This window comes from Portunus trituberculatus, chromosome 48, assembly GCF_017591435.1.
Source record: "Portunus trituberculatus isolate SZX2019 chromosome 48, ASM1759143v1, whole genome shotgun sequence".
NCBI lineage: Eukaryota > Metazoa > Arthropoda > Malacostraca > Decapoda > Portunidae > Portunus > Portunus trituberculatus.
In genome coordinates, this window is record NC_059302.1 from 29,044,919 (window position 1) to 29,067,418 (window position 22,500).

Genomic DNA, 22,500 nt, shown 5'->3' on the forward strand with positions numbered 1-22,500 from the left:
ATAAGTTATTAAGGTAAATAGTTGAGGATGTTGTGAGCTTTTCTCCGTGATCCAATTTTGTGAGATCAAAAGTGTATTGTGAAGGTAATGAATTACATACATTTTTAAGGCATCAATTTCTGCATTTCGTTTTACAAACAAGTATTAAGTAAAATCTATGTAAATACCAATTAAGTCATCTAATGTAGTTGATAGAGGTACTCACATTACGGAGAGCAGTGCTTATGCAATGCAAAAGAATATTACTTTTTTTATATTATCTGATTTAAACTTTTTACATAATAGTGAAAGATCTATATATTTTTCAAAACTTACCTATGAAGATTAAGAAATATGAATTAGTATTCTAATGCCTTATAAAAAAGCTAAGCATCTAGTCCACTCCCACCAAAATTTAGATGTAATAATGTTATTATTCCATAAATGATGAAGTTTTATTGTAATTATTTATTAAAATTCTCACCGAACACATGTACACGCACGCGTGTTCGCACACAGACACACACACACACACACACACACACACACACACACGCCCAGTAGCTCAGTGGTTAGAGCGTTGGCTTCACAAGCCAGAGGACCGGAGTTCGATTCCCCGGCCGGGTGGAGATATTTGGGTGTGTCTCCTTTCACGTGTAGCCCCTGTTCACCTAGCAGTGAGTAGGTACGGGATGTAAATCGAGGAGCCTATCCGAAGATCAGAAATAATGAGCTCTGAGCTCGTTCCGTAGGGTAACGTCTGGCTGTCTCGTCAGAGATTGCAGCAGATCAAACTGTGAAACACACACATATACTTAAAAAGAATGACGATAATGTTAATTAATATTGATAATAACGATAATAATAATGATAATGGTAATATTAATGACAATAATGATAATAATAATAACAATAATAATAATGATAATAATAATAATAAGGATAATACTAATAATAATAACGATAATAATAATAATAATGATAATAATAATAATGATAATAATAATAAAAATGATAATCTAAATGAAAATGTTAATAAAGATTATAATAATAGTGATCATATTTCCATTACCACTTACTACTATAATTGCAAAACTAATATCCCCATTGCCATCATCACTATTGTTATCATCACCACAATCTTCACCATCACCATTACTCCTTATGTAGCAGTAGTAAACAGTTGCAGAACGATCATACATAAATGTCTTCAATATAAATAGGAAAGTAACAATTACAATGTTGACTTAATACAGGTACGTGACTTATTTTCGTTTAGGTGAATGAAGACAAACTTTACCTGGAGATTACTTAATTGACCGCTGTGGTGCAGATAATGATGACCAGAAAACTTTGAAAATAGGGATTAAATTTCCTTTCTTTAAACACACACACACACACACACACACACACACACACACACACACACACACACACACACACACACACACACACACACACACACACACACACACGTCTCTTTCTAGCGTATATGAACATTCCTCAAGTAAAAATAGGTACAGGGAGGGTATCTGCATTCAGGGTCAATCAATTACCTTAACGTTGCACGAGATTGAAGTTTTCCAAGTGTGTTCTTCCTGCCGTGTTGTGGTGTGGGGACTCCTCTGAACCTTTGAAGGCTAATGACACCCGATACTTGCTATGAGAAACACATCGTCGCGACTTTACTCTAAGAAATATAACCAGAACCACCGACAGACTTACACTACTCGATCTTTTCACTCTGACGTCAGCAATGTTTTTTAATATCGCATTCTAAACCTGCACAAGTCCTTTTTATCATAGTTGAAACTCTGTCAAATCTCCTTCAAGCAAAATATCAAACTGATTGACGTAACGATTCTGTACAGCATCAGGACTTTGGTTGGAAGACAATCGTCATAATAAAAACTAAAAAGACTAGAAATAAAATCAGATTTAGTACTTACTCCTCTTTTTCTTCTTCCTTTTCTTCCTACTGCTATAGCTTTTAGTTTGCTCCTCCTCATCCTCCTCCTTCTCCTCTTTTTCCTTTTCCTCCTCCTCCTCCTCCTTCCTCCTCCACCTCCTTTTCCATTCACTACTTGCATTATAACTACAAATACTACTGCACCTGCTAACCCTACTCTCTTCCCACTACTACGTAATACTCTCTCTAGTTGCTATCATTGAGAAAACAATGTAAGGTTGCCTCTACGATTACGATGGCTTCTCCAACCCCTACGTTAAGCAGCGAATTTCAACGGGGCACCTGAGTGGCAAGGATGGCAGGTGCGAGTCACTAACTGGTGTCAGGTGTTGGTTAACTTCGGATCAAGTAACCCACGCGCCGCAGCTCAAATATAGACCCTAACAATTGACGCCCACTGGCTCAGCTACCACTGCAGCTGCCAGATATGCTCAGTAAATCAGCAGGTGACGGAGGACAGCTAGGTGACAGGTAACGTGGAAGGTGTAGTGATTTCATAGTGGAACTTGGTATACACTTGAAAAGTGCTAATGGTGAAAACACACAAACATAAACACAAACACACACACACACACACACACACACACACACACACACACACACACACACACACACACACACACACACACACACACTAAAAGGACACCCTGGGTTTCTTCCTAAGTAGTGTTGTCATAATGGTAACTGGAGATGTTTTGTATCCGTCCACTCCTGACACGGACACGCAAACACATTGCATTAAAACCTCCGCGAGCACAATGGCACAATAGCATCAAGTCTCGCAGACACAATAGTTAGCTCCCAGCATCTTCATTTTAAGAATAAGCCAATATGAGAAAGGTCTGTGTGAGTGAGACAGAATAAAGATATGAATAGAATATTTCTCCAGTAACAGAAGACAACTCATTAAAAAAAATGTTACCAGTGCGGTGATTTGAAAGAGCTCTATTTGATTAAGATGGAAAAAGAGGTATCATTGTTATGAGTATCCATGACAGAAGAAAATGAAAAGAAAAAAAATAGAAAAGGTAAAACGGCAGCAGTATTCTAGCGTCATCAAAGACCTTCAACACAACAGTACATCAAGCAGCTTTTATAAGGGCAATTGAACGATGACAAAACTTACTGGCTAATACAAATGATAAAACATAAACATTTCTGCAGCAAAAGGCCAGCACATATTCAACATATTCAGCAACTTTTTCAAAAATACGGACAATCTGACAAAGCTCCCAATGGCTGAGATGAAACAGAGACACAGGCTTTTTGTGGTGTCACTGAAGGAAGAATAACATCTGGGCAGAAACAAAAGTTAACACAATAGACGCACATTCATCAACTTAAGAAAAAAAAAAAACAATCTGTCAAAGCACTCTACGGCTGACGGTAAAAAAAAAGCTGATGCTGTATGGAACGTTAGGGAAGAAAAATTAGTCTTTATTTCTGCGCCAGCAAAGGTCATCATACACTCATACACCTGTAGCGAGGCACATGCGCCCTGCAGTCAAACCTCACCACCCTGTTACTCTTATAATATAGAAATATAATAGCAAGCTTTAAAAGTTGCCGTTCCACTCAGATGTTGCTTACATTCCCCATAAGTCAGTGCAGTGCATGAGGTATATCATGACGCGCCGCGGTGACTGGTGGCGCTCTGTGCTCTTCTGCGAAATATGTAACAAAATTCTTCAAAAGTTCATAATAAATATGACAGTTCTATTTGTTTATTCATTATTTGTTTGTTTTTTCGAGCATACTCGTGCTTCGCCCGGCGACTCCTTTCCTAGAATCGAAACAGTTAAGGACTCCTGACACACTTTGCATTCCTCTCCACACCACCCCTTAGTCTTCTTCCTCCCTCTCCCTCCACTGCTGTGTTAAGTCCTCTCTTCCCAGGAGTTCTCAAACTCTGTCCTCACAATACCGTCGCATCTACACCTATTACAAATTGAATGCAACTCAGTTCAATACAATCCATTGTTGGTATTCATAATTTATTTTCTTTTTCATCACTTTGAAATGAAATTATAATAGACATAAAGATAAAGAAAAGCTCAGCCATTGATATTTGCTGGCCGTTGGGTATGTGCATGCAAGGGATCATGCTGCCTTACATAAAGTTACTCAGATTAAAAGTTAACACACGCATATTCTTACCTGTAACACCGCAGCGTCCTCGTTCCGTTTTCTATCGCACCTTGATGGCAAGCAATACCTGCATGCATACACACACAAACATGAGACCCTTACAAGGGCGGAGAAAAAAAAAATCAATCCTTTCTCCTGGTGTGAAATTACAAGCTTATTTTAGTCCGCGCGATATTGAGTCCACGAGTGTCTGGGGGAAGGGCACGAGAATATATTGTTTTGGGGCTTCCTCAGCGCGACTACTGCCAGACGCACACACGCACACGGCACCGGGCGCCCTCCCACTGGCGGCACGGGAGTCAGAGTGAGGGAAGGCGGGGCGCGGCGGAGTAACCGGGAGGAGGGTCCACCAGCAACTGAGCGGCATGCGTGAGCCGCCCAGCCAGCCAAGCAGCCAGTCGACCCACGTCGTCCCTCCCTTCCTCCCTCCCTCCTTCACTCAGTTACTCACTCACATACACTAAACCCCCGATATCTCTCTCTCTCTCTCTCTCTCTCTCTCTCTCTCTCTCTCTCTCTCTCTCTCTCTCTCTCTCTCTCTCTCTCTCTCTCTCTCTCTCTCTCTCTCTCTCTCTCTCTCTCTCTCTCTCTCTCTCTCTCTCTCTCTCTCTCTCTCTCTCTCTCTCTCGTAAATGCCTATACCTTTTGTTTATGAATATGATAGCAGAGAAATGGAATGTCAGATCATAGAAAGACATAGGATCACTGAATGTGTGCGCGCAAGTGCACACACACACACACACACACACACACACACACACACACACACAAACACTCCAGGTCACTAGCACAGCCAAGTCCGACGTCATAGTGCATAATGAAAAGGGTCGCGCCGCCATCCGCACGCTGCCCGCCCTCCACGGTTCCCTCCCATGCCCTCCCTGTGGATCTCAACCCGATAAAAGTGCGATTGATATAATATTCATCGGTCTCTACAGACTGAAAGGTGACTCGAGCAGAACACTCTTGTTATTTGTATTCAGAAAGTTCTTGTTTCCACTTCCTCCTCTTGCACTCACCGTCTTCACCATCACTTGAGCTCTTCTTCATCCGTCTCATTGGCCTTTTCGCGTATCGTAACTTACCCGCCAGCTGTGTCCCGTTTCCCATACTGCCAAACACCTGACGCCGCCGGAGCGCTATTGGAAGGCTTAGGATGGGAGTGGAAAGGCCGCCTGGGGTGACAACTTCAAGGCACGCGATGATGAACTGCTTTATGGTTGTCGAATGTTAGGTGTTTAAATAGCAGACTTCGCGTTGTCGCTACTGGTACTTTTATCGATGATTGCGGTGTTGGTGGTAATGTTTTTTTTTTCCTTTTTTTTTGTTTGCTAATGACTTCGTTGGTACTGGCTATGTCGTTCATAGTGGTAGCCATGTTGGTGTTATTGATAGTACAATACACTACAAATGATTCTATTATTCCTACATTTTCTTTCTACATTAACACCATCACCATCAGCCCTCGTTCATCACCACCAACACCATCACTATCATTACTAATGCTCTAGTACTATGATATAACCTCCACTGAAAGCTTTACATTCATGCTTCATAAAAAATAACAGTATATTTGATTCAGTGTTATAAATGGCATGTTCTTTAGCATTCAAAGACTCATATTAAGAAACTGACAACACTCTGGAATGTTGAATTTTCTTAATCAATACTCAGTGCACATAAAAACTGTGTAAGTACTCGGATGTTAAAAAATCTTCCTTTTGTTCATAAAAAAAACTAGAGGAGAAACACTTCCTTCTCACTGTGTACGTCAAAAACCACAAAAACAAGGTACCGTTACTGCCTGAATTATGAAGACCCACCTCGATAAATAACACTTGTGCTTTCTTGTATTTACGTGTGCAGGTGTCGTCATCTACGTGCCGTTTCCTTCACTCCCAGCGCGCTAATCAATGCCAATACAATATTCCCGGAAGGAGCAAACACTCGAAACCTGATGCCCACTTTGTACCGGAAATCGTTACCAAGCATACACGGAAATTAGAGGCGCGACACATTCATAAGCAAAGTCTATGGTGTAGTTTACCCGTGTTTCACTAATTCAAGTCATATTTACGTGCCGCCCAAACACGAATATTCACACTCCAGTACAGCGTCTCGTCTCACCATCCCGCAGTATTTTGCACGTAATTCGAAAGGGAGAAATGAATGCCAATCCGATGAGAATGTTATTGGACACTCTAACAAAAACTCTGGGCTTGAAAGCTTAAATCATGAGAAGTTTGAAATATTTTTGATATCTACATTTACGTCTCTCTCTCTCTCTCTCTCTCTCTCTCTCTCTCTCTCTCTCTCTCTCTCTCTCTCTCTCTCTCTCTCTCTCTCTCTCTCTCTCTCTCTCTCTCTCTCTCTCTCTCTCTCTCTCTCTCTCTCTCTCTCTCTCTCTCTCTCTCTCTCTCTCTCTCTCTCTCTAGAAGGATGAATTATGTATATTAAGAGTATACTAAGTACTAATGACAAGCTTGGGAATAGTTACAAATAAATTTTCATCAATAGAAAAATGCAGAGTCGAGCAGGAGCGAATCTTAGCTGAGTGACTTACGAGTACTGTGTCGCTTATATTGTTACTATTGCACCTTTACTTTCTAATCGAGTTTTAATGGTGATAGTTATGGGAGGTTACTGTTACCGCTAATGATTGCAGTGGTGATGGCGCTCCTGCAGCATTTAAGCGCAATTATTACGGACCCAGTTGTTGTTGTTGGTGGTGGTGGTGGTGGTGTTTAGAGAATGCCTTTGTGGTGTCATTGGTGAATAACTGGTGGTGATACTGCTTGTGGAGGTGACTAACATGGTCGATTGTAATAGTAGTGGTAATGCTAGTAGTGGTGGCATTGCTGGTGTTGTCACTGGTGTTGTTGATGGTGCTGTTGTTGTCAATGGTGGTGGTGGTGGTAGTAGTGATGGTGGTAGCGGTGGTGGTGGTGGTCGATAAGGGCGTTCCCTGGGCTTCTAACTTCTCAATGTATAATGCAAGACAGACGCTGTGCTTCTACTGTTCTACCTTGGCTTGCTGGTGCGACTGCCATGCAAAAAGAGAGAGAGAGAGAGAGAGAGAGAGAGAGAGAGAGAGAGAGAGAGAGAGAGAGAGAGAGAGAGAGAGAGAGAGAGAGAGAGAGAGAGAGAGAGAGAGAGAGAGAGAGAGAGAGAGAGAGAGAGAGAGAGAGAGAGAGAGAGAGAGAGAAGAGAAGAGAGAGAAGAGAAGAGAAGAGAAGAGAAGATAAGAGAAGAGAAAAGAAGAGAGGAGAAGACAGGAAAAACAAGGGAAAACAAGAGAAGAGAAAGAAAGAACAGGACACAACAGAAGAGAAGAGAACAGAAAAGGAAAAGACAAAAGAGGAACGAAAAGAAAAGACAAAAGAAAAGGAGAGAAAGAAAGAAGAGAAAAAAAAGGAGACGAGTAAGGGAAACCAAAAAATAGAAGGAGAAAGAGGGGAAAGAGAGAGAGACAGAGAGAGATAAAAAAAAGAAAAAAACAAAGTAAAAAAGAAGATAAGAAAAAAATAGAAAAACACCCCAAAAACAAGAAAAAGACATTAAAGACACGAGGAAAAAAAAACACACTAGACAAGACAAGACAAAAAAAAAAAAAGAGGACCCTGAAAAGAAAGACAAAAATCACATCAACACTTGCATTTCCCTACAAACACCCCACAAATCCCAACACACCCTTGACACACTTTCCTATAATCCCTACATGCACGACCACCACCGCCACAACCACCACCATCACCAGAATCATCGGCAGGGGGCAAAATGCTGGTACAGGGAGCTGCGGCTGAGATCTTACTGTTAAACTTGGACCATTGGAGGACTCGTGGCTACCATCAGAGGGACGCGAGAATCCTTTGATCTGCTCGAATAACCTGATTCCAGCCACTGTCAACGAGCAGGGAGAGAGAGAGAGAGAGAGAGAGAGAGAGAGAGAGAGAGAGAGAGAGAGAGAGAGAGAGAGAGAGAGAGAGAGAGAGAGAGAGAGAGAGAGAGAGAGAGAGAGAGAGAGAGAGAGAGATATTTGCCTTCTTTCCTGTACAAGTTGCCACGTCCATTAAATCATTTTGTGTCGTGAACGATTTTTCTCTCTCTCTCTCTCTCTCTCTCTCTCTCTCTCTCTCTCTCTCTCTCTCTCTCTCTGTCTGTCTACAGGTCAATTCGTTCTCATCTCACAAAATTGGCTCTTATCGGAAGCATTTTCCTCTCTCGATGAAATTCTCTCTTATCTATAAAAGCAACCACACTATTATTCGTTATCAAAGAACCCTTCCCTTCTTACATCGCACGGTACACTCATATCAAATATCATCAATCTCTCTCTCTCTCTCTCTCTCTCTCTCTCTCTCTCTCTCTCTCTCTCTCCGCTTTGTTTGTTCGTCTGTCCGAAACTCGGAATGACTCAATTAATCCTCGTGATTCTAAAGTCTCGGGTATTTATGTGCGCACTTTCCATCCCTTTAAACAAACTGCACTCACGGATTCATTTAGCGCCTGAATGCAAGTGTATATTGTGCAACTTTCACTCCACATGCATCACTCCCAACACTGAGGAATTTGACGTAACAGATGACAGGATGTGGTTGGAATGTGGTGGTGTCGCGTGGTGTGACTTGTGACGAGGGTGTGGCGCTGCGGTTGTGGTGGAATGTGAGGATGTGGTGAGAAAGGGAAAGGAGAGGATTGAACGCGTGGGAAAAGAAAAGGGAAGGGGGGAATAGAATCATGTACCTTGCTTTTGTTTGGATTTTTCCCTGAAGGACGGAAAGGAAAGCGAGTGAGAGAGGCAAGAGGAAGGAAGAAAGGAAGGAAGGGTTTCAAGGAGAGGACAGATTGCGATAGTATTCTTTCTTAGGGGTGTAGTGCGGATTGGAAGTCATGTGTGCGGAGCGTGGGAGAGGGTGAGTCAGTGAGAGTGAGAATGGAGTGTGTTTGTAGCGAGAAAAGCACAGCTGTGTCCCAGTGTTCCACAAAGGTACATATTGATCTAGTACTGAGGTGAAGAGAATGGGTAGACTGTAAGGTTCTCTCTCTCTCTCTCTCTCTCTCTCTCTCTCGCCCTTGACTTTTGAATGCCATTATGGTCACCTTCCTATTCTTTCTTTAAATTAAGTTCTTTCTTTTATCAATGAACTGTTTAAATCTTTCTCTTCCTCTCTCTCTCTCTCTCTCTCTCTCTCTCTCTGCTTTGGCGTGGGGGCGGGCAGGGAGTCACTGACAAGGCAGCCACAAGTCACTAGTGTCAAATACTTGTCGCAGCTCCCTCAGTCCGCGCTCCAATTAGTACGGTCAGCTGATTCCAAACCCTCGGGACAAACATTACTATTTCCCTCATTACAAACGAGAACAATGAGGAAAACCCAAAACACAGGCGTGGATTCGTACGATTTGTGAAAGATAATTCGTACCTACACACTGGTCAGAGCCATAAAGTGTAGAAGCGCTACATAATTCCCTGGATATTATCATGAATCTGCTTTGGTTCTCGGTTGGCAATTCAAGCGAAATATTATTGCAGCGCTCGCCTGAATGAGCTGCAATTGATCTCAACTCACCGACTGACGCTCCTGACCTTTGTTGGCCGAGTCTGGTGGCGAGGGACGAGTAGGGAGGAGGAGGAGGAGGAGGAGGAGGAGGGAGGAGGAGGAGGAGGAGGAGGAGGAGGAGAAGGAGGAGGAGGAGAAGGATGGGGACGGATAGAAAGAAGAGGAACAGGAGGAAGGGAAGTTTTACCAAAGGGACGATTTAGAGAGAGAGAGAGAGAGAGAGAGAGAGAGAGAGAGAGAGAGAGAGAGAGAGAGAGAGAGAGAGAGAGAGAGAGAGAGAGAGAGAGAGAGAGAGAGAGAGAGAGAGAGAGAGAGAGAGAGAGAGAGAGAGAGAGAGAGAGAGAGAGAGAGAGAGAGAGAGAGAGAGAGAGAGAGACAAGGAGAGACTAATGTTGTGAGGCGACGTGTCTGGAGGGAGCAAAGGGAGGGAATGTAGGGTGAAAAATCGCTGGGGGCCTGTAATGTGGTGTGTGTGTGTGTGTGTGTGTGTGTGTGTGTGTGTGTGTGTGTGTGTGTGTGTGTGTGTGTGTGTGTGTGTGTGTGTGTGTGTGTGTGTGTGTGTGTGTGTGTGTGTGTGTGTGTGTGTGTGTGTGTGTGAATGAGATATTAAAGAGCAGGTGTAGATAAGAAAAGTGTGGATGTGACGTCAATGTGAGGTTGTGGAAAGTGAGAAGTTAAGGTGAGGTAGAGGAGAGAGAGGCACTCAAGAGAATTATGTGCGTGCGTGTTCGTGTGCGTGTGCGTTTGTTTGTGTGTGTGCGTGTGTGTGTGGATGGGTGTTGATTAATGGAAAGCGGATTCAGGCACTGGAAATATTAGAGAGGAATAAATAAGTAAACGGTAAAGCGAAGTGTTAGCGGGGAGTGGTGGAGGGAAGCAGGGATGAGAGAAGGTGTTAAAGTAAAAGGTGTTGCTCGGGCATTAGAGGTGAGCAGGTAAAAATGAGACTTTGTGACGTGATCTGCTTCTCACACACTCGCCCTGCCAAACACCGCCTCGCGTTCATTGACTTTGTAAGAAGATTCCCCGTTCCTGGCTCGTTAAGTGCTGCTAAAATGGAAAAAAAAGATAATAATAATAATAAAAAAGAGATATTAAAAATAATAACAATAATAATAACAATAATAATAATAAAAATAATAATAACAATAATGGTAGATGGTATATACTTTTAATAATAATAAAAAAACTAACATAAACAATAACATCAACAACTACCATCAAAACAATGAAAAAGAGAAATTGTATCCATAATCATAACAATAAAACAAAATCAACAATAATAATAATAACAATAATAATAATAATAATAATAATAATAATAATAATAATAATAATAATAATAATAATAATAATAATAATAATAATAACAATAATAACAATAATAATGATGTATCTAATCGACTTTTTTTCCATTAAATACGTGTTACTGTCATCATCATCATCATCATCACCATCATCATCATAATAATAATCATCATCATCATCAGTAAAATGTTCATTATCGTAACAATTATTAATAAACACCAGCTCTTTGCAACTATTTATAAAAACGACAAGACGTTTATCCCATTCTTTTGGCTAACTCTCTAAGACCTGCTCGGGACTGGCATTTAAGTGGGCCTTTGTTTTTTAGTAATGGACACACTTTTTCGAAGGGGTTCGTGGTGGATATTTCTGTTTTTTTTTGTACAATATTTCTATAGCAAAAATTTACTAATGAGTCTTTTTTTTAATAATTAACATGGATTTTTTGTTTCATGTGAGTGATAGAGGAAATAATTGGTGATGGTACGTTTGGGGCAATATAACGTAATAAAAGTGATGACTGGTAGCTCGTTCTCTCTCTCTCTCTCTCTCTCTCTCTCTCTCTCAGGAGGCCTATACTTTTTCTACTGCGACGTTCCCTTTCCTAGAGTTCCCCATTAACTCTCGTCTCCCTCTCTGCATGCCTCGGCTTTCTCTCTCTCTCTCTCTCTCTCTCTCTCTCTCTCTCTCTCTCTCTCTCTCTCTCTCTCTCTCTCTCTCTCTCTCTCTCTCTCTCTCTCTCTCTCTCTCTCTCTCTCTCTCTCTCTCTCTCTCTCTCTCTCTCTCTCTCTCTCTCTCTCTCTCTCTCTCTCTCTCTCTCTCTCTCTCTCTCTCTCTCTCTCTCTCTCTCTCTCTCTCTCTCTCTCTCTCTCTCTCTCTCTCTCTCTCTCTCTCTCTCTCTCTCTCTCTCTCTCTCTCTCTCTCTCTCTCTCTCTCTCTCTCTCTCTCTCTCTCTCTCTCTCTCTCTCTCTCTCTCTCTCTCTCTCTCTCTCTCTCTCTCTCTCTCTCTCTCTTCCAGTAACATTTTTATTTATTTTCCTTTGCTTTCCATTTCTCCTATTGACTTTTTATTTGTGTTTTTCTATTTTTCTCTAACTTTCTCTCTCTTCCACCTCATTCGTCTTTTTCCAACCCAGCACCTCATTAATTCCTCCTTCTCTATTGTACTTCCACGTTCCTCTTTCCTCGTAATTTTCTCGCATCACAACACCCGCCTCTGTACACACACTTTATTGGGTTCATAACTATCCTTGTGTTGGCGCCTTGTCGCTCCTCATTAACTCCCCACCTACGCACACCAGCACATCTTCTCACCCTCTCCTCTTTTAATACTTTTTCTTTGGTATTTAATGAAGTTCCTGGTTTTTAATGCTTCACCCCTGTTTTCAGTCGTATAATTGATGATAGTAGAATGTTGAATAATTTGTAGGTTATATTTTTTTTAAAGCTTCCGAGGGTTTTTTGAGGCAGGATACGTGATGTGAAGATAAGTGACGGAGCTAAATTGATTGGCTATTTACCTTTTTATTTTGTCGACATTCGTGTATTGCGTTCTAATATCTTGCTTCTCTTATCGTAGCATCTATCGTGTTTCAATATCTTCTCATTCCAAACGTGCCTTTTTTTTTCTTATATATTTACATCTTAAACTTCAACTCAACACTTTTTTTTTGTATAGTTATTTCATTTTTTTTACGTCACCATCTTTCTCTCTCTGTCTCTCTCTCTCTCTCTCTCTCTCTCTCTCTCTCTCTCTCTCTCTCTCTCTCTCTCTCTCTCTCTCTCTCTCTCTCTCTCTCTCTCTCTCTCTCTCTCTCTCTCTCTCTCTCTCTCTCTCTCTCTCTCTCATAATATGCACCTCAGTTCTTTGATCTTCCTTCTTTCCTCTTATCAACTTGCATCATCATTCTCACACCATCACACCAGCTCACCTATGCACCCCTCTACCTTGTCAACTCTCGAATTTCTCTCCCTTTTTGTTTCCGCTACCACTTTGCATCAACATCTTCATGTCTTCTCTCGTATGCACCTCAAACACTGCACACTCACATATATTCTTCTGATGCCACCTCATATCAGCTTCAGTAACGTCCTCACTCCTCACTCACTCGCCTCCCATCACTCTTCACTAGTGCCGTCTCCTCCATTGGTCTTCCCTTGGGTGGTGCGAGAGTTCTGCGTGTTGAAGCTGAGTATCGCCACCATGAACGTGAGATCTACCACCACCACCACCACCACCTACAAGAACATCAACTATAATAACAGTAGCATAAAATAATAAATTAAACTGAGTAAATTATATAAATGGAAATAAAACAGCAAAAAAACAAGAAATACAACAACTTTCCGATGACTGGATATTCATTAGGCATCGAGAGAGAGAGAGAGAGAGAGAGAGAGAGAGAGAGAGAGAGAGAGAGAGAGAGAGAGAGAGAGAGAGAGAGAGAGAGAGAGAGAGAGAGAGAGAGAGAGAGAGAGAGAGAGAGAGAGAGAGAGAGAGAGAGAGAGAGAGAGAGAGAGAGAGACGGTATGGCTAATAAAGAGCGGGAAGTGAATCAAACGCAATTAAATAAAGATAAAGGAAGAGGAAAAGTGACGAGGCCATTAAATTGTCCTTTTCCATTTCCTTTTCACTAACAACTACTACCTTTCAAACCAGGTCATAGAGAGAGAGAGAGAGAGAGAGAGAGAGAGAGAGAGAGAGAGAGAGAGAGAGAGAGAGAGAGAGAGAGAGAGAGAGAGAGAGAGAGAGAGAGAGAGAGAGAGAGAGAGAGAGAGAGAGAGAGAGAGAGAGAGACGAGAGGCAGCACGTAATATTTTCCACCCAGCTGCCTCCGTATGGACTGCACACCACCACTTTTTTGCCCTCCCTTTTCCATTTTCCCTTGCTTCCATTCATGTCCACGCTCTGGGAAATGAAAACTGAGGGTGACGAATGACAGCACGGCATGAAAGCTAAACAACTGCCAATAAAAAACACATTCCTAAGGGAGTCTTTATATCACGGTGGCATTACTGGCGTGTGGAATATGTTATGGTTGCATTGCTCTTGTTGACCACACAGGTGAGAGGGCTAATTAGTATATAGCAGGTAACAGTCTCACAGGTTAGGTTAGAGGAAGATAAAGAGGGGAGGGGAGGATAAGGAGGAGGAGGAGGAGGAAAAGAAGAAGGAGGAGGAGGAGGAGGAGGAGGAGGAGGAGGAGGAGGACGACGACTAAAGATGAGATATAGATATGGATGGATAAGAAAAAAATATATAATCTCTCTCTCTCTCTCTCTCTCTCTCTCTGAGTGTGTGAATGTGTGTGTGTGTGTGTGTGTGTGTGTGTGTGTGTGTGTGTGTGTGTGTGTGTGTGTGTGTGTGTGTGTGTGTGTGTGTGTGTGTAAAAGTGCACAGGGAGTTCCTGTTTTCTATTTGATGGTAAGACAACACACACACACACACACACACACACACACACACACACACACACACACACACACACACACACACACACACACGTCATTATACACAATTAATCATTTGTTATCATGAACTGTTATTTCATTAATTATTTGCACAGACAGAAGTCACCCCTCACCTTTTAGCGCCTGGGAGGGGAGATGAAGGAAATGGATGTGGGTGGAGAGGAGAGGGGAGAGGGGAGAGCGTTGTAGGTAGAAGATCAAAGTGCACTATAGAACACAGCGATGGGGAGAGAGTTAGAGGGTAACGGAGGATTGCCGATGGGATGGCAGATACCTGGGTTGTGGAATGCTCGGGGAGAAAAGACAGCAGGGCGGTAGGAGTCACAGAAGAAGAAATCAGTGTTATTATAGTGATGAGGTGATGAAGGGTACACTTAAAGAGGTACAAATGATGATTAAAGGTGAAGATGAGATTCTTAAAGGTGGCAAAAGAGCAAGGGAACACATGTGGGATTAGTGGAATTTGATGCAAGGACAGAGAAAGTGATTTAAGAGTATGGGAGTAGATCCAACAGGTAGAAAAGGTAAAGGAAGGTAAGTTTAGTAGAGAAATGGAAAAGAAGGCAAAAGAAAAACAGGGATAGCTTCGAAACATATAGAAAAATGAGGAAAGTAAAAAAAAAACCATGTAAGGAAACGAGAGCGAATTAAGGACTTGAAAGAGGCAAAGAAGTAAATACAACAGAACAAAGGAGTACATAAATATACACCGAATAAAGAAAAACACCATATGCGATAAACATTACAAAAAGGAAGATAGTGAGAGAAAAAAAAAGAATATAGAAGCAACATCCATCGAGAGAGAGAGAGAGAGAGAGAGAGAGAGAGAGAGAGAGAGAGAGAGAGAGAGAGAGAGAGAGAGAGAGAGAGAGAGAGAGAGAGAGAGAGAGAGAGAGAGAGAGAGAGAGAGAGAGAGAGAGAGAGAGAGAGAGAGAGAGAGAGAGAGAGAGAGAGACCCCTACTGCACAATAGCGAACTTGCAATAAGATCAAAGAGTAGCATGCCAGACACAAAAAGATTCGAACTTGAGCTGACCATGTGGAGTGGACCCTGTGGCTTTTCTCCGACACTATTGATTTGTAGCCAAGGAGGAGAATAAAACTTTGGCCTTTGCGGACGAATGCACATCGAGCTGGCTGAAGGCTGAAGGCAGGAGGAGAGGCGTGTCTTTCTCCTCTTGTTCAATCTTTCATGCTACACTTTCCTGACTTTGTGTTCCTTTCAAGAATCACGTATCAGCTATTTTCTTTCTAAAATGGACGAAGCGCTGAAAAATCGTAGGAAAAGTCGAGATAAAGAGACTTGTTCCACTAAAAAATCAAAATACTACAAGAAATGATGAAAATATAGACATAAAGGTGATAAAACACAACATATGCATAACAGTCAAGTAAAATGTCACATGGAAGGATAATGTAGCGTGAGTTAGTGTTATGGTGCAATATATGGTGCATGGCTTTTGTTTCTTCCAATAATCAGTACAATGGTGATTCATTTTTGGGGGAGTGAAGTTTTATGTTGGTGATCCACTCTACTTTACGTCATTCCGTCTCACAGTTTGATGGAACAATGACCTGCCGCACTCTCGCCCCTCTACAGGCCGTGGTGATGAGGGAGATTTACAAGGACATTCATTGTTCACTACATCATGAAAAGATGGCTTTTGTCTCGCCTTTTTGTCTCCCCTTCTCCACTCACACCCTTACTCCCTGACGTCACCAGCGCCACCACAACACTTCCGAACCAAACACCAGAGATCCGACAATGAACACTCGAACATCGATGATAAACACTTGACAACCGATCATGGATACTTGTGAACTGATGACGAACACCCAATAACCAATGATGAACACCTCTATGCCGGTAATAAACATCTGTGTATCGATAATAGACACTTGTAACTAAATAATGGACGTCTGCGAGGTAATTAGGAACGCTAATGAAACAATGGTTGTGTGTACTGGACATTCTAACCGTGGATTAGAAGGAACTTGCCATTGGACCAAATCAATATAATATACAAGTGATGTTTTCGTTAATTTTTTTGTACTTTAGTTGTAAATATAATGGTTTTTACTCTTTATATATGTACATACAAGTCTTCTAAAGCTCAATGACACTACATTGATACTAACTGTAATGTAAGATGAAGAGAAAATCCACGAAAACGACAACTGTAATTTTTTTCTTTCTTTTTACGCTTCGAATTACATTTTTTAAAGACAATTAAAGTAAGAATTACACACACACACACACACACACACACACACACACACACACACACACACACACACACACACACACACACACACACACACACACACACACAAGCGAAATCAAGACTGCCTCGAAAAAAAAAATCCCACACAAAAAATTGCCACTCAACTTATTCTTATTTTCCTTCTAAAACAAATTCGAAAGACGTGTGAAGGTCGAAGAATTTCCCAGACTAAATGAAGAGTGAGAGAGTTAAGTGACAGCGGCCGCGCACCTGACTGCCTGATTGCGCTGGTGAGGTGGAAGGTCTATTTGCTGGTAAAAGACGAGTGTTTGTGTCTGGTTTGTGGTGACGACGAGTATTTCACGCCACTCATCAATTAGGAGAAAGGAGTGTTGGTGACGAATATCTGACGTATGGAATGAAACGCAATACTAGTCATTACTGTATAATTGTTTTTTTTTTTTTGCCTGTAGGTTTACAAATGCATGTATGAAAAAGAATAAATGTAGAAACGAATAAAAAAAAGCACAAACAGAAGCGTATTGGAATGAAAACGCCATGAAAAAGTACAGCTGCCAAGAGGGATATTTTAAAAGCCAAGCCGATACCAAGCCGAGAACCAACCCAACCGAACTACCCTTAGAATAAAAAAATAAAAAAGATACGGCGAAAAAACTGTGGCGTGCCGCATATGGATCAAACGGAGTGAGGGGAAAAAGAAGGAAACTCTCGCATCCAACCACAAACGGCGTGAGGGAAATAGAGAGGGAGGGAGAGAGAGTGAGAGAGAGAGGAGGACCAGACTAGTTGTGCGTGGCAGAAACCAGGAATGTTGAGGCGAACTGACGGCGGCGCTGCAGTGGTGGCTGGGAGGAGTGAGGGAGGGACTGGCTGGCCTGGTGGTTGGGGGACGGGGGAATGGACGGTGGTCTTGTGGGGGGATTATATCGGACCGCAGTGTGGCAGAGATGTTTAAGCTCACCTCATCCCTCCCAGACACTAATTGCCACTCTAATTATCAGGCCAAAAATTACTCCTGTCACGATGGTCACGAAGGATTTCCAAAACGGTGCTGGAGTTCCGACTGACCTTCACCTATCCTACGTCCCACTCCACCACTGCCGCTACAACCACCACCACTACCACCACACGGCTCCATCAACCACAACCTTAACATTATCCTTACGTCCCACTCCACCACTGCCGCTACAACCACCACTACCACCACACATCTCCATCAACCACAACTTTACCATTATTTACAAAACCTCATGCAATATCAGTCTACTAATCCCCAATCATTAGCCTCACCACTCTTCATTACCTGTACAGTTCACTAGATACCAACGTCCACTCCAGTCCTTTCCTGCTATTCCTCTCACTACTCGTAACTTCTCTGCTACCTGTAAATCCTTCTTATACAAGCCACCTGGTACCTGTGGAGTAAGCATTTTTCACTTAGATCCTACCTGTAAATGTCCCTTCCATAATTCATAAAGTCTCCTCTATTCTATCTTCTGTCTATTAAGTTTCACTCTATATGTAAGACGCCCATTTGCTATTTTTACAATCTGTAGCATTATTTCCACCAAACGATCCTGGTTTAGTTTTGATATTCTTACTAAATAAAGCCTCACCTAGTTCGTCTTACCACCATCCACTCCATCTAACGTCTTTTACTTCTATCTGTCCATCATCGTTTTAACCTCAACCTGATACCTTCACTTTCCTTTCCTTTACCTCCCTTAATGCTCTCCATCAGCCAGACGGTTACCACATACCTGCTCTATTTTTGACAGTAATACTTCAGTCCACATACCCATCATCAGTTCAGTGCCTTTGCTGATTTACGGTAGATCATCGATGCCAACCAGACCCCCTTGTTCCGGTCCTCAATTTCTCAATGCTAATAATTCCATGATTATTCCTGCACATTACCGCCACTGCAGCATTCACCATTCAGCATTCACAGTGCAAAACCCTCCCATGATAATACCACTCATATTACCATCACCACAGCTGCAAATAATCAGCATTAAGCATCTCATCCTCACTCCTCTTCCATTCACCAAAACTCACCACCACTATCACCACCATTAAAATCTTTTAACACTCACACACACACACAAAAAAAAAAAAAAAAAAAGAAATTTATGCACATGATCCTAGCCTTTTATCCACCACCAACACCACCACTTCCACCTCTACTACCACCACGTAACCAATTCCCTAACCACCACCTATTTAGAGCTTACCCTCTTGCGCATCTCATCCTACCCCCTGTCCACATTCACGTTTTTCATACTGCATCAAAAGGTAATACTCAACACACACGCATTTTTCCTCGTCTCCCTCTGTATGTGCATTCTTTCATTCTATTCTACGGTATTGAAGTCTGGCTGAGAGAGACAAAAACACAGTAAAACGTAGAAGGCAAAGTTTGGTTCCCCACATTTCTCTCACACCTCTCACTTTCCCTGTAACTCTCACTTCATGGCCTACTGTTAGAGAGAGAGAGAGAGAGAGAGAGAGAGAGAGAGAGAGAGAGAGAGAGAGAGAGAGAGAGAGAGAGAGAGAGAGAGAGAGAGAGAGAGAGAGAGAGAGAGAGAGAGAGAGAGAGAGAGAGAGAGAGAGAGAGAGAGAGAGAGAGAGAGAGAGAGAGAGAGAGAGAGAGAGAGAGAGAGAAGAGAAAGGAAGGAAGGAAGGGAAGGAGGGAACGGAAAAGAAGAAGAGAAGAGAACAAGATAGGAGCAGAGAGCAGAAAAAAGAAAGAGAGAGAGAAGAAAGAACAAAGGCTAGGAAAGCAAAAGAGAAGAGAAAGAGAAGAAAGAACAAAGGCTAGGAAAGCAAAACAGAAGAGAAACACAGACACAGAAAGGAACCGTACATATTTTAAGTGTACGTGAAATAAACACACACACACACACACACACACACACACACACGTCTGGCTGTCTCACACACTGCACACACACACACACACACACACACACACACACACACACACACACACACACACACACACACACACACACACACACACACACATGGTATAAATAAAAAAAAACAACAACAGAAACTCAAATAACATCCATGAACACAATAAAAAAAGACAAAGAAAAACAAACATAAATGAAATCAACAATAACGAACACACACACACACACACACCTGCACCGTACTCCTCCAAACAGGTAAGAGCACATCTACCTGCTCCTTGTCGCGTCTCCCACACACCTGTCACACACCTGCTAGCCACCGGACCCGCCCCGTCAAGCTAGTAGAGACAATCAATACGAGGCAGGAGTAGGTCAGGCTCCCTCCGGTGGCTCTTGGATGACTTTCACAATGAAATCTCGAGCGAGGGAACTCTTGAGTTAGTGTGAGGGGGTGTTGGGGAGAAGGAGGTGAGGTGGGGAAGGGGGTGACGCGGGGAGGGATGATAGGGGAAAGGGGGTGAGGGGAAAGAGGAAGTGAAGGGTGAATGGGTGTAGTGGTGGTGGATGCATAGGGAGTGTGAGGGAAGGTTGAAATATGTAGTTAAAAATTGTGTGTGTGTGTGTGTGTGTGTGTGTGTGTGTGTGTGTGTGTGTGTGTGTGTGTCATAAGCATTTTTCGTCGATTGTCATTACTATTACTATCATTATCATCATTATCATTTCCAACACCATCATCAATGCTAGTCATATTATTGCTGTTTTCATGGTTGTTATTGGTGATAATTTTACTGTGACTATCTTTTCCTTTTATTACTAATATTCCTCCTCTTCTTCCTCCTTCTCTTCTTTCTCCTCCTGCTCTTCCTCTTCTTACCTCTCCTCCTCCTCCTCCTCCTCCTCCAACTATTACTATTACTACTACTACTACTACAACTACAACTACTACTACAACTACTACTACTACTACTACTACTACTACTACTACTACTACTACTACTACTACTGCTATTACTTGTCTGTACTAATAGTGAGGTGGGAGTAAGTGATTCACGTATTGTAAAGGTTAATGGAATATATAAAGGTTAGGTTATTAAATCTTTGATGAGTACAGACACCGACAAGGAAAATATGAAATAAAAAAACGATAGGTAGATAAATAAATGAGTAAACAATGAAACAAACGTACGAATGAATAATATTTTTCACTGAATTCCATGAGTAACAAGAGTTGAAAATTAAAGCGAGGAATTAATCGCTCATGAAACAACACTGATTTAAATTATCGCTATGGAAATGACATAAACACTCATGCTGGGCCAACATCCTTTTTTTTCTCTCTCTCTCTTTTGTGAGATGCTCTGCCACGCCACGCCACCCATCACGACACAGCGTACGTTCTTCTGTAATAAAACTCGACCCATTCCGTATTCTGTAAAAGCGCTGAATAAAATATATGTGTGGGTTTCAGAAGCAATGTCTTCACCCTGGTCTCTTTGTACAGAAGGCAAAAATAGCTTATCTCTTTTTGAAATAATGTTTTTGGCTCGATAGAGCTGGCCTTGAACACACACACACACACACACACACACACACACACACACACACACACACACACACACACACACACACGTGCAGACAGTAATAGAGAGAGAGAGAGAGAGAGAGAGAGAGAGAGAGAGAGAGAGAGAGAGAGACTCACTATTTTCAGCAGCGAGCAATGCGTCATATTCGCCTCAAAAGCTCTTCCTTCACTCCGGCCAATTTTTGAACTCTGCAACAATCCTTCAAGTTTTATTTTTCATTCCAGCTGCAAGTTTTCTTTTTTTTTTCCACTTAGTCCTTCAACCGACGAACTTTTATTGCATCACTATGTTTTTTCTCCATTACGTGTGTCAACCAGCAGACAATTCCTTCTTTTTTTTTATCATATACTCCTTTTTTCAACACCCGAACACTTTGCAAATAAATAGATGAATAAATCCACCTGGGGACCAAAAACACGAAAACTGGACTTGTTTTTGGAAATGAAACAGGGATTAATTGCTCGAAGTTTCCTTTTTTTCAGTGTTGTTGTCAGTATTGCGTAGGACGGATGGACGACGAAGCGCAGGAAAAGAGAGAAGGGAGAGAGGAAGGGAAGGGAAGGGAGGAGAGAATAAAGAGTGGAGAGAGAGAGAGAGAGAGAGAGAGAGAGAGAGAAGAGTGAGTGGAAATTTTCTTTTTCTCTCCCTCTGTGTAAACTTTTCTATCTCTCTCTCTCCCGTCTTTTTGTTTATTCTATTTTTTTAAGCTTCCGGATATATGTTTTCTCTTTCACTCTTACATCTCTGCTCTCTCTCTCTCTCTCTCTCTCTCTCTCTCTCTCTCTCTCTCTCTCTCTCTCTGACCAAAACATCACAACAATAACACAACTACAAAAAACAATAATATCCAATGCAGTAAAAATAATGGCAAGAATAAATATAATAAGGATACGCAGAGAAAGTCCTGCCTTAAAAGTCTCTGCTGAATTAATCAAGTTCATATTTTTAGGAGGAATGTATATTTCTCAAAGAAGGAGCCACGTTCCTTAATAAAGAAACGAATGTGGAGAGCCTGAGGGCGCCTGGCCGGGAGAGAGTGAGTGGAGACAGTGAGGGGAGAGGTGGGCGATAGATAGTGAAGAGTGATGACGAGTGATGAAAAGAGTGAACAAATGGTCTTGAATGTGTGTGGTTGATGGTGAGCTCGGAGAAAGTAAGGGAAGGTTGGAAACATATAGTGAAAAGCATACAATGATGATGAAAGTAGTAAATAGCGATAGATAGTAAAGATTGATAAATAATGATGAAAATAATGAACCAATGGTCTTGAAAGTGTGTGCTTGGAAGTGAACTGGGTAATATATAGTGAAAAGGGATGCAA

The 22,500-nt window shown here is 41.9% G+C and overlaps 1 protein-coding gene across 9 annotated transcripts in view; it reads right to left on the reverse strand.

The window, feature by feature from the left end:
- The window catches only part of LOC123498954 (agrin-like), an 849,095-nt gene that overhangs the window by 367,010 nt on the left and 459,585 nt on the right, over positions 1–22,500 (reverse strand). For 2 of the 9 annotated variants that reach the window (XM_045246560.1, XM_045246562.1), the window contains exon 1: positions 4,106–4,465. The exons of 4 other annotated variants lie outside the window; for them this stretch is intronic. The gene's annotated coding sequence lies outside the window, so the exon portion shown is untranslated. Of the gene's footprint in view, positions 1–4,105; positions 4,471–22,500 lie in introns of those variants that run through there. 3 more of the 9 variants (XM_045246561.1, XM_045246554.1, XM_045246555.1) reach the window with 3 other exon arrangements.